Raw genomic sequence first — 13,927 nt, 5'->3', positions numbered from 1 at the left:
GCTCTGATAATCTCTGATTCCACCGTCCTTACAAACAGTGAGTTTCACATCATAACCACTCTGTGCAAAGAAGTCTGCTCGCATCCTCCCTGTATTTTTTGCCATTCACTGTATAGCTACGTCTTCTGGCACATGAACCATCTGCTAATGGGAACAGCTTATCTCTATTTATCCTTTCTAGACCAGTCATGATCTGACACCTGCCTCAAGATAACAAGGGAAAGTTTACAATGTTCACAGAAGAACAAAACAGAATTCCCAAACTTTTGTAAAACACACATACTGGATGCTTGGGTAAAGAGAATCTCTACTTTAGAAAGAAGTCAATAATACCACAAATGTTTGCAAAATACAAAGTGACTAAGTAAAAATGATATTTTAAAAATAGGAAATGCCTAAATTGGAAGTTTATGAAAGGTATTTTAGTTATCTAGAAAAAGTTCTACTTTAGAAACTTCAGACTTTACTGGATAGGCAGGAAGTACACAATTGACCTTAATGATAGTATCCTCATTGGCTGCTGATAAAAAAACATTGTAGCTGGTGTGACACAAGCTGTTGAATGGAAGAGAACTGAACCACAGGAAGCCACATAAAAGATCACATAAAATCTCAGTCACTGCTAGAACATACAGACCACAGAATATCGAAGAACCTTGCTGAGACACAATGCTCTATCATTTAAGAAAATAAAGGGTTTTGTACATGCAGTTTGGGGACTATACACAGAATAGACAGCAACTAAATAAAGTGAAGAAATTCAATTTTGTTAGTACAGGTACAGGCAACTGTGATACAAAGGATCCAACAAAAAGCAAGACTCCCACAGAGCATACTGTTTCTGAAAGGTTGAATGGAGGTGACCTTGTTGAGACTAAATGTCTGTGAATCATTTTTGAAGAAGCAACATGATTCTATGTAATGAAAACTTATTATCCCCCTCTAAAAATTTCAGAGGTGATTCCTGAGCTCAACAAAATACAGACATTTATAATGGAAACAGACACTCATTTTACCTCCTGTTCTGCTCAGCAATGTGCTTTAGCTCAAATTCTGAAGGTCACAGGAGATTTCATTTTCTATTTTGTTTAAGGTCTTGCTTTACAACTAAATAACATCTGCTTGGCTGCCATATACTGGGAACTGGGCTGCAACTTCCCAAATCCATTTCACATGGGAGGCTCATTGCTAGTGCAATTAAGGTAGATATTTGTTGTATCATTGTCATGCTAAATTCAATTCTAACTCATGGAAGTAAAGGATCAATGAGCTAAGCTACATCACCAGGCAATCTGTGCCCTGTCCCCAGTGTAGTACTTTAATTAGAACTGTTAATTTACTTTTGAAGGATGATTAGCTTTTTTATACTCTGCCATGGTTTGAATTTTTTCTTGGAAGATGGAGCTCATGAAGCCTTGCACATAAAACTCACATGTATTTAATGTAAGCAGTTTATTTAAACAGATATTTCTCCCTTGAATGAATTTTCCTCCAAAATTTCTAAAATCTATGTTATATTTAAGCATAAATTTGAATTTCTTATGCATTTAAAAATAAGAAGAAAATGAACAAACCTATCATTGCGATCACTCATACAGACAAGTTGTTCCAGATGTATATGGACATCCTTGTTGTTACCAGTACACCTGACTCTACAGCAACAAATCTGCATTTGTCATTTTTTAGGGCAATCGTCAAGCTGATAAAAGTATGAGACCATCACAATTCTAATTTACATTCTTTAAATTCAGACTGAAGAGCAACTGCTTGGATTAATACAGTGCCTTTAGCATGGTAAAACATCTCAAGTGCTTCAAAGAGTTATCAAACAAAATTTGACACCAAGTCAGATATGAAGAAATTACAGCAAATGGGTTAGAGGGGTATGTTTTCAACAGAGTTTTAAAAGCGGAAAGACGGGTAGAAAAGCAGAGAGGTTCTGGAGGGAGTCCCAGAGCTTCAGATCTTGACAGCTGAATGCACAGCTAATAAAGGTGGAGCAATTAAATTGGGGATGCTCAAGAGGCCAGAATTGGAAGAACACAGATAGCTCAGCAGGTTGTATGGCTGGAAGAAATTATAAGGATGAAGAGGCTATCAAAGCAATGTCCTATTCATATTGATAATCCTGCTTATTTGTGTAAATTCTGACATGAACAGCACAGTTCCCCTGAATACAAGCATAACTGAAAACAACTCTGAAGTGGATCAGATAGTGCAAGATGGCCAATCCTAATAATGAAAGGAATATTTTCCGGACTTATTTCAGCTTTGCTGATAAATCCTGGTTCACAGTCAGATCTTTTTCCTCTAATGCATGAAAACTACTAGGGCATGGTGCTAGCAGCAACTGGGTGAGCAAAGGCAATTATTTTAGGTCCAGTGTGATACAACATGCTGTAGTGCACATTTCTGGAATTCTACAAAATTACTGCAGAGTGAAAAGAAAGTGAGAATGCTAATGCACTCAGGCTGTTGGATGGTTTAAATAACATGTCAGATTAAATATTTAAGGAGGATTTGTGCCCTACTGCTGTAGGAATGCATTATTGGTGTTCCTTCACTCACATGAAACAGGTATTAAGAAAGCAGCTGCAGGGGCAAAGCCTAAACTGAAATGAAAATAGATTCACTTTCTCTCCACATTCCATGTTTCTGAATGTGGAAACAACCACATGCAGTACTCGAGCAGAATGGTCATTGAGGGCGGGAGGATGAGATATTGGCTCCAATAACAGCAAGTGAAATACTTGGCAAACATCAAGCACTATCTGCTCTTCCCCGGTAGCAGCAGCTGTCCTCAGTTTGTTGGATTGTGTGTGATGACGATGTCTCTACACTGGCTCGATGTGTACTGCAGGGCACCCCCAGATTGATGCAGGTAACAAAATTCCATCTGGAGAAGACCAGTATTGTTTTACGTTACTATTCCAGCTTTCATTGTACCTATGCTCAACCACTGTCCTTGGAGGGCATACTGGTGTGAGGAGCCAGGGCAGGTAGATGGTACCCCTTGGCCTGTGGTTCCTTCCCTCTCAGCAGTGCTGGCTGCTGAAAGAAAGAGGGCATTTACCGTGAAGAATATCTTCTTATGACCCACAAGTATGAGAATGGAAATCTTGAAGAGGTACAGGTGCTTAATGGCAGCACTTATGGACAGAGGAATGCAGTCAGTGGCTGCCTACATGTGGGAAGCCAGCTATGCCCATGATCCCAGTGCCCCAGGTGCCACCTGTTCCTCAAAATAGATGAAATAATTTCTTCATGAATACGATGTCTGGGTAACCTCTCTGATATTGTGAAGAGCAGCAAATTAGGAGATATGACAGAAATCTGCTTTAGCCAATGGAAAAATCCTTGGCAAGAAGGTTGAGAAACAACAGTATCACGAACCTCCAGTCCAGTACTGTCCAGGCACAACAGCCTGGCCAAGGATCTTCTCACAGAACATCAAATGCTTCAGTGGTGACAGTCTTAGAAACCCAAGCCTGCAAATGCATTTTTGGTTAATCAGAGAAGGGTCCATTTTGGATTTTCTATCTCTGAAAACTCTCTGGGATTAGCTTTGCCGATAGTCCCAAGCTTCTGAACTACCGTGAGTAGCCAGCCACGGCCATACGACACCTCTAGTAATGGATTTCTGCCAGCAGTGTGCCGGCTGAGGCTTACTTTGACTGAGTATCTCAGCAGCTAAGTACTGGGGGAAAAAAACATGGCCCGTTTTCTTTTATTTCCAATTTCCAACATCTGCAGCATTTTGCATCCGGATTACTCTTTGCAGCGTGTCTTGTAACTGATTACTGCCCAAAGATGATACTGTGTAGCTTGATGTACGCAAGCTGAACAAGTCATGGGAAGGCAAGAGGTTGAAAATGCAAGCAACAAATTATTCGTGATACTGGCAATGCAGTAAGGAAGAGCGCTGCGTCAGACAATAATTCCAAACCACTTCCAAATTGTGCCACCATTACAACATGTCTTGAAGGGGCATAAAAGCAGCCAGATTACACTTTCATACTGTGTATTTATTTCCTTCTATCTTCTACTGGGCTTCTAATATACATAGCCGATGACAAATAACATTCAGCAGTGCTCAAGTCCCAGACACAGTATTATTTCCCCTATTGTATTCTGTATGAATGTTGGCAGTTTGAATTGGCACTGTGTTCCCTTGGTGCTCATACTTCAGTTATATGACAGCTATTGATTCTAAATGATTTCCTTGTAGAAAGATTTAGTGTGTTAGCTAGTTAGAATGTTCACTGACATGCTTCTGATCTGATGACTCTAAACCTCCCTGAGCTGTGGATTACTCAAACCCAGCACATAAATTAATCAGCACTGGGACCAACAATGTTTTTCTGTTGTTTGCTGCTTTAAGCTACTTCATTCTTTGCTGATATGTGGAAAGAGGTAAGTCATGGAAGTTTCTTAATCATTATGAACAATAAGTTACATTGGTAATGCCCCACTAATGTTAGTCTAAAGGCATATTGCACATTTTAAGATGACACAAAGTACTTTAAAGTCAGTGAAGTACTTTTTAAATTGCACTGTAATGTAGGTGAATACAGCAGTCATTTTGCACACAGCAAGATCTCACAAACAGGAACAACTTGATAATCTGTTTTAATGATGTTAAGAATATTCCCTCCTGAGCTAACATTTCTGTTTCTATATTAGTGACCACTCCATGCTTCAGTGCAAATGTTATAAGCTACTGTCTTAGCTCTACAATGAATTTGTTCCGTGGCCACAAATTATCAAGGACTTTCATGCTAAACCCAAATGAAGAATGCTATAATTTTGTACTGTACTACTTAATGTCTGCAATTTAAAGACCACAATAAACATTTATTCACTACGGTAAACTTCTGGCACCTAGTGGTAGCATCTAAGCATTACAACAAAACAGCGCTAAATGGTACCACATATTTTTTGACTCAGGACCCAAATGCTTTCACACAGTTAAGTCCTCCATTAACACATTTCAAAGAAATATTCAACTCCATGGAGTCAACTGTCCAAGTTCTTGCACAAGTTAAGAGGCATCATCCTCTTAAAGAAACCGTGCACAAAGCTTTGTGTGCTGTCATAGATGCTCCTTCTTGGATAATATCGAATGAAACTGTGAACTTATTTATAAAGAAGAAGCTTTTGACTTCACTAAGGATCATTGACACAGAAATCTGCCCTCAAAATGTTATGTTTCTTGCCGCATGGGAAATATTTACATCATGTTTGTATTCCAATGTACCAAAATGAAAAAAAAACACAATCACCTTCGAGGTTCTTTGCTCAATCACACTTGCAACCTGCCTCTTTTTCAAATAAATTGAAAATTGTGCTTCAAGAAACCTAGTGAAGTCAATCTAATGAAATGTACTTAGAGCACATAGCCTAATTAACACAACAGATGAACTAATCATTGATTTTAGACCTCTAGAATCTATCCTTGTTGTTCACACTGATTCAATTGGCAACACACTTGCCTCTGAGTTAGAAGGATCTGGGTTCAAGAACTACTATAGAAGCTTGAACATAAAACTCTAGGTTAATGCTCCACTGTGCTTCTGAGGGACCCCAGTGCTCTTAGAGGAATTGGCTCTCAGATGTGACATTAACCTAAAGCCAGGTTCTCCTGAGAGATGGCTGTAGCAAGATCATGCATCTCCATTTTAAACTGCAAGAGAGTTCTCCCCTGGTGTTCTGGACCACATCACTAATCTTTTGTATACATTCCGTATGTTTCCTTTAAATATCGCCCACATTCATATTAGTCTTCTTATAAGGGAGAGGTTAGTCTGGAGTTTAGTCTATTACCAAACACGGATCTCATCAAATTTATCTTGTCACTCACTGAAAATTGTTTCTTGAACTTCAACTCCCCCGCAACTGCCTATCATTATCTCTCACCTGCATCTACCTATCACCACCTTGTGCCCACCCCGCCTCCCCTCCTTTGTCCACCTATCACTGCTCTGTTTCTACCCCCTATATATTGGGCTTCCCTTTTCCAATCTTCAGTCCTGAAGAAGGGTCCTGACCAGAAATGTTGGACCATTGTTTTTTCTCCACGGATGCTGCCTGGCCTGCTGAGTTCCTCCAGAATCATCTTGTTTTTTCATCTAGATTCCAGCATCTGCAGTCCCTTGTTTCTCTAATCTGAAGAGATGGGTGCCTTGATTCTGTATGTTTTCAAGGGTAGGCTAACATTTCCAGCCGTAACAACAGTGCAAAAAATAAATAGTTCATACTGAAGATAAAGCTGTAGTGCTTTTTGTCTGGATTTAGGATGTGGCCAGTGTCTGCAAAGTAGTAAGTACCAATTTTAGTGGCCTAGATGGTATTAAGAGTTAACCACACAGTGTTGCCTGGAGTCATGTCAGGCCAGATGAAATACAGTATCAACAAGTTGCATTTTCACAACAGCCTGGTAGCTTTTATGATAACTTTTCATAAATTAATTGAATTGAATTCACCACAAACTACCAAGGGACTTGTTTTTATTTGCAGCCTCTGGATTATTAGTTGAGTCCCATCATCACCATTGACAGCAATAGTATGCATTGTAATTTCTTTTGTAATACAAATCACAAATCAGACCTGACAATGACACCAGTGTAAAGCTGAGGAAAGACATCCTGTTTGACTCTGAAATCAGCAAGTCCTCTGCTCCAGACAGACGCAGCTAAACTTTAGCACCAACACTAAGAAAAATGTTATTAACCATTTAATCCACAGTATCTGTATAATTACATCATCTGTCACTTTGCTCTTCATTATTACTTAAGTTTAAAGTTTACATCCTCACACAAGAAAAGACAATTAGAAACAATGTGAGTGACAATGACACTAAAATCTGCGATCTCTGAAATGATGTTGTCCTTCACAAACCCAAGTGGAAATCACACCAGTAAACAAGTAACATTGGAAAAAGGGGCAATGGGTGCCGGCAAATTATGCAGTAACCTTGATTGTAGTTTATGAAGAAACTGTACACTTACTCAATGATGCTTGAAATGTCATGCCATAATTAAAGCCAGGTCCTCCTGACAGATGGCTGTAGAAGATCACATGTCATCATTTTCAACAGCAATAGAGTTATTCCTGATGTCCTTAGATGGCTAGTAACATTTTCTTGGTGTTGGTACCAAAGTTTAGCTGTGCCAGTCTGGAGTATAGGACCTGTTGATTTCAGAGGCAAATAGAATGTCTTCCTCAAATGTGTAAATACTTTAAAACCTGGCAAATACTGTGCAGAATTAAAGTAATTTCTGTTAACATACCTTACAAAGTAATGCCCTTCAACATGCTAAGTCTTTGTATATATCAATATTGCATGCTGCAATATCTAGCAGCCTACAAAAGTATGTACATATCTCTGTTAATGACAGCACTTGGGTGCAGAGCAATGTGAATGGAAGAACTGAAGATCATATTCCTTGTTTGTTATCCTCCATAAACACAAACAAAAATTGTCTTACGTGTTTTCATTGTAAAAAAAGTTTCAATTATTCAAAAGACTTAAAGTTCAATGTTCTCTGGTAAATAATCATGATAAATACATTGCCGATTCCATAAAGGGAGATATGGGAAACTGTTGATGCAATCACAATCACCTTTGCTCCAACAAACTTTATGTGAGGTTTCTATCAGCAAATCAGATTAAGCCAAATGTCCACTCCTTCAAAATGGGAGTGAATGATGGGAGGCTGCGGATTAGGAATCTTTTTCTGTAAACATGAATACAGCCCAATGTGAAAGACAAGTACAAATTTTTGCAAGTTGCTGGAGTATCATCCAAACCCTACTCTGCAAAATAAGAGCATAACGCAAGGCAACCTTTGCTCAGGGTCAGAACTAACTTTACCAAGTCCAAATTTATTCAATAAATTGTCTGTTTTTTAAATATTTGCACAGAAAAGCACATAGAATCTATTTGTCCATGGCCCACATTCAATGTCAATTTTTTTATCGTCAATTTTAATTTACAATTATGCATTTGAACTCAATCTATTGAGACTAATATTTGATGCATTACTGCAGGCAGCATCTAGAAGAAAAGCAATGATGTGCTTTAATCATCGGCAAAGTAATGAAGGATATCATCAGCAGTGCTATCACAAGGCAATTACTCACCAACATCCCCCTCACCAATCCCCAGTTTAGGAATGTGAAAGTGAGTTCAAGACAACACTTGACCATGTGTGGAATCAAGGAGTTCTGGTTAAAATTGAAGTCAACGAGCATCAGGGGAAAAGCACTCTCAATAGTTGAAGCCATACCTCAGACAAAGGAAGCTGGTGGTAGTTATTGGTCATCAATCATCCCAGCCCCAGGACATCACTACAGGAATTCCTCAATGCAGTTCCCTAAGCCCAACTATCTTCAGCTGCTTCACCAATGACCCTCCTTTCATGATCAGGTTTGAAGTGGGAATGTTCACTGACAATTGCGCAATGTTCAGTTTGATTCACTAGCAAATGAAGCAGTCCATACTAGCATACAGCAAAACCTGAACAACATTTAGGCTTGAACTGGTAAATGGCAAGCAACATCCAGACCATAATAATGCCAGACAATGACCATCTCCATCAAAAGAGTTTTACCATCTACCCCAGATATCCAATGGCATTACAATCACCATGTTCCCCACCACCAACAATCATGAGGGTCACTTATCCAGAAACTCAATTCAGACACATAATTACAAGAGAGGCTTGAAAATTGTGTAGTTAATTTGGGTACATGTGTAAACCAGGTGACTTCATCTGCAGCTTATCCTCATGGTAACCCTGACCTCACCCTGTCATAGATATTCCCTTCACTCTATCATCTTTCCCATACTTTCTCTGAAGCGTAAAACTAATTTGTTTGTTCTTTCCTGGCTCTGACAAAGGGATCTTCAACCTGAAACAATAACGCTGTTCTCTTTCCACAAATGCTGCCTGAGATGCTGAGGGCTTCCAGCATTTTTCTGTTTTTATTTCAGATTTGCAGCTTTCTGCATTTTTGGTCTTCATATAAAGTCCATGGCTCCAGGAGAAGCCAGAGGTTGAGTATCATGTGTCAAATGGTTCACGATCTGGCACCCCAAATAGTTTCTGATTTTATCAAGTACAAATTAGGAGCATGATAGAATACTCTTAACTCACCTGGATGAGTGCAACTTGAACAACGCTCAGGAAACACGACTGCATCTCCAAACAAAGGGGCCCATTTGATTGATACCCTATCCACCAGCATTCATTCTCTTCACTACGTGTACATAATGGCTGTAGAAAGTACCATCTACAAAATGCACTGCAGTTATGAATATAGGCTACTCTGACAGCAGCTCCCAAACCCATGAACCATCGACAAGGACAAAGATCTCAGGTACATAGAAACACTACCACCTGCAGGACCCTCTGCAAGTCACACTTCATCCTGATTTGGAAATATATTTCCATTCCTTGATTGTTGCTGAAACCAAATCCTGGATCTCCTGACCCAACAACATTGTGGGAGCCTCTTCACCAGAATCACTGCAACGGTTCAAGAAGTGGCTCACAACCACCTTTCAAGGGCAGTTAGAGATAGACAATAAATATTGCCTTGCCAGCACATTCAGGGAAGTTAAACCTGGGAAGGACTTGCACAGTAATGGCAAAGCCCTGGAGAGTGTTGTGGAACAGAGGGACGAAGGAGTACAAGTACATAGTTCCCTGAAAGTGGCGACAAAGGTAGACAGGGTGGTGAAGAAGGCATTTGGTGCACTTGCCTTCAGCAGTCAGGGCAATGAGTACAAGAGTTGGGACATCATGTTACAACTGTACATGACGTTACTGGGACCAGACTTGGAGTATTCTGTGCTATAGGAAGGATGTCATTAAGCTGGAAAGTGTGCATAGAAGATTCACAATGATGTTACTGGGACTGGAGGGCTTGAGTTAGAAAGAGATAGGCTGGGGCATTTTTCCCTGGAGCGAATGAGGCTGAGGGTGACCTTATACAGCTTTATAAAATCATGAGGGGCATAATAAGATGAATGCTCACAATCCTCTTCCCAGCGTAGAGAAAACCTAAAGGGCATAAATTTAACATGAGAGGGGAAAGAACTAAAGAAGACCTGAGGGGCAATATTTTCACCAGTGGGTAATGGGTATGTGGAATGAGCTGCGAAAGGAAATGGTAGAGGCGGGGGTACCATTGCAATACTTAAAAGACATTTGGACAAGTACATGGATAGGAATGGTTTAGAGGAATATGGTCCAAATGCTCAGGAAGGCAACTTGGTTGGCATGAAAAACACGATGACGCTGGAGGAACTCAGCAGGCCAGGCAGCATCCGTGGAGAAAGCAGGCGATCAACGTTTCGGGTCAGGACCCTTCTTCAGGACTGAAGATAGGAAAAGGGGAAGCCCAATATATGGGAGGGAAAAGCAGAGCAGTGATAGGTGGACAAATGAGGGGAGGCGGGGTGGGCACAAGGTGGTGATAGGTCGATGTAGGTAAGAGATAGTGACAGGCAGGTGCGGTGAGGGAGGATGGGAGAGAGCAGATCCACCGGGGGATGAGTCAAAGGTAAGGAGAGAAAGGAAAAAAAGGTAGGAAAAAGAGATAGGCTAGGCTTGGTTGGCATGGGCAAATTGGGCTGAAGGGCCTGTCTCCATGCTGTACAACTGTATGACTCTATGTCGAGATTGCAGATAAAGTTGATTAACTACTTCATCAACACTGTCATACTGCTGACACCTTATTCTCTTGTGATGTATTACTACGATGCTAGTGTATTAGAGCAGGTGCAGGCCTGAGGCAGAATGAGGATGCTCTTTCAAGGTGTTCTCACAGCTTGTGCTTAAATACAGTGTGCCTGATATGACACCCAAATTAAACTACACAGTTTTCAGTGACACAAAGCCAAAACCACTTTACACAAAACTCTCTAGTGTAAGTGGTCTGCCATATTTCACATTCAATTTGTCAGGTAATTTTTTAAACATTAAGCAAGCTCATAAAACAAATGACAAATTAAACAAATAATCAGCCATAGTTAGTACCTGTCATTAAAAAAACTCTGCATTTCTAAGCAAATCAAGTCACAACATATAATTTCTTGTTCCCTACAGGGTATTAATTTCGTTAAACAAATAACTCAATAAGGATAATCCATTGTTGCTTATCAGGTGCCATGTCAACATAGCTTTCTACTGAATTTCTTTTCCATTCTACATTAATGAAATCTCAGGGAGAGATGATAGCTGTTGATTGGATTTGCAGGAGCCGTGGAGAAACTCCGAAGAGCACAAATGCTGATAATATGTGCAGAACTGTCTAAGAAATGGTTTCTAAGTTCAAACACAGTGATGAAATGATACAAATGTGAAAGCCCAAAGCTTAGAGTCCATTTCCTGAATTATCCAGCGAATAGCGAATTGAGGCTTCCAATGTTATTGTTGGGAGAAAAATGCAGCACTTAATAGATTTTCAATATTCTGCACAATTTTTTTTCTGGCTGCAATATATAATTTAAACTTGACATTTTAAACAATCAAGTTAATTAGCAGAGCACAGGCCTCAATAGGAAGAACAAGGCATGGCACTTACTATATTTCAGAGGATACTAAAACAGAAATAGTTGTACATTAGTTTTGGTGTGATAGATGGCATGACAGTGTCCTTATGACTAAATGGTGAGGGATGAAGAGCCCCTAATATTGGCTCTCAAATTTCATTTCAATTAAGAATAGCTTTCCCAATAAAGTAAGCTTGGTGAAATACTGGCAGTGGCTTTCAGCCAGATGAGAAAGAGTAGATAATAAGGGATGGAAGTGCGCGGGACATGGGATGCTGATCAGTAGGTGGATCAGAGGCAATGCTGTTTTGGGGTTACGTTACCAATAATATGTGTAATGCACTTGGATACGAGTATGCATTGCTGGCCCAACGTACTGGATATGTAGGAAATCATTCAGGGTTTGCCAAATTCCTGAGCCTATTGTTTTTTATGATTCATTTTTGGGATCTGGGTACACTGGCAGGAGCGACATTTATTGCCCATTTCTAACTGCCCTTTAACAAGGTAGAGGTGAGCTGCATTCTTGAACCACTGCAGTCTTTCAGGTGAAATTACTCCCACAGTGCAGAAATACACAAAGAAGTAAATTTTATGAGGTTCTATTGGTAGCATGGAACCATGAAATTGGGGGCATTTAACAGATATTTAATTAATGTGAGGATTATTCACTGGATGTGACATTTTGCAAGTGATCAGCGACAGATATAAATGCCCCCCCTGTTGGGCATCAATTGCAATGGGTTGGATCTTGCATGAACAACCTGCCAACTAAAACCCCACTCCCAAAATACCCCAGCAGTCTTTGACAGAAAGCAAAGCTGGCAAAATAGAGCATTAGTTTAAGTCAAAGCTGTCAAGTATTTTTACAGTTTATGAAAGCTTCTGATGTTTAGAGACATTTAAATATTATTAAAATTGAAATGAATGACAACTTAATACAATTAAAACATAGTTAAAAAAAAAAAAAAATAATTAAAATACATAAAACACTTAGATATAATTAAAAATGGTAAGTTACAGTAAAATATTTCTCATAATTAAGAAATATTAAATTAGTTGCATATTTACAAATATAATTCACACATAACCCTTTGGCTCTTACTCTGCAGGCCAAGAATTTTCACTGAAATTAATGGAGCCTTGACTTGGCCAGGTCTGATCTGACCTAGGAAAGGAGAGGTGATTCCCCATTGTGATATGAGAGAGTGTCCACAAGATTGGGTTCTATTGATCCACTCCTTGTGGCAACAGATTCAGTAAATCTTGGACTTCCATATTTATGAGTGTAGTTACAGAATTCTAAGGCTTACTGAGTTTCAACAGCTTTAAAATGGCAGATCAAATTGGAACCACCTGCTCCAGCCCAGCAAGATTTGCCACATTGTTTCCAGGATCTTCAAAATGAGGTGGAATCGATATACCTTCAAAGGGAAAATGCTCCTGTGGGCTTGACCCATTGCCCACAAAAGCTTTGGCAATTCATCGGAAAGGTTTCGTGGTTGGGGTAATGTCAACCATGATTGACAGGATCTTCCTCCCCTTCCACAGCAGGTGCACTGTTCTGCACTCTGTCAGAAACAAGCACAAGGCACAGGCTGACTTCAGAGGCAAGGGGTATTTATATCACCTAACTTCAGGACATTAACCTTTACACAGCACTGTTAACATAGCAAAACCTTCCCAAGTATATGAATCATTGGGTGGTAGAGTTGTACAGCACAGAAAATAACCCCGTTGGCCCACCATGACCATGCTGATCTTTTTGCCCATCTATGCGAAACCCATTTACCTCATTAGGTCTACATCCTTGTCTATTCAAGTGCCTGTCTAAATGTCTCTTAATCATTGTAATTTTATCTGATTCCACCAATGACTTGGATGTGAATGTAGGAGGCATGATTAGTAAGTCTGCGGATGACATGAAAGTTGATGTTGTGGATATCAAGAAAGGTTGTCTAAAGCTACAGCAGGATACAGATCAGATGGAAGGCTATCTGGAGTGTTAGCAGATGGAATTTAACCCTGACACATACAAAGTGATGCATTTTGGGAAGTCAGATAGGGGTAGGACAGTAAATGGCAGGTGCTAAGGAATGTTGATGAACAGAGAGACACTGGGGTTTCAAGCCATAGTTCCCTGAAAGTGACAACATAGGTAAATAGGGTGGTGAACAAGGCATATAGAATGCTTGCCTTTATAGGTCAAGGCATGGAATATAAGAGTCGGGATGTTATGTTGCAACTTTACAAAAGACTGGTTAGACTTCACTTGGAGTACTGTGTTCAGTTCTGGTCACTCAATACTCCAAGTGCAGTCTAACCAGTGCAGAAAGGATGTGGTTGCACTGAAGAGAGTGCAGAGGA

At 39.9% G+C, this 13,927-nt stretch overlaps 1 protein-coding gene across 7 annotated transcripts in view; it reads right to left on the bottom strand.

Moving 5' to 3' along the window:
- The window catches only part of LOC127577752 (ethanolamine kinase 1-like), a 324,359-nt gene that overhangs the window by 303,356 nt on the left and 7,076 nt on the right, over positions 1-13,927 (bottom strand). The window contains exon 1 of one of the 7 annotated variants that reach the window (XM_052029284.1): positions 7,290-7,416. The exons of 5 other annotated variants lie outside the window; for them this stretch is intronic. The gene's annotated coding sequence lies outside the window, so the exon portion shown is untranslated. Of the gene's footprint in view, positions 1-7,007; positions 7,142-7,289; positions 7,417-13,927 lie in introns of those variants that run through there. One more of the 7 variants, XM_052029285.1, reaches the window with a different exon arrangement.

Source organism: Pristis pectinata, chromosome 14 (genome assembly GCF_009764475.1).
Source record: "Pristis pectinata isolate sPriPec2 chromosome 14, sPriPec2.1.pri, whole genome shotgun sequence".
NCBI lineage: Eukaryota > Metazoa > Chordata > Chondrichthyes > Rhinopristiformes > Pristidae > Pristis > Pristis pectinata.
This window is presented reverse-complemented; position numbering and strand designations above follow the sequence as displayed.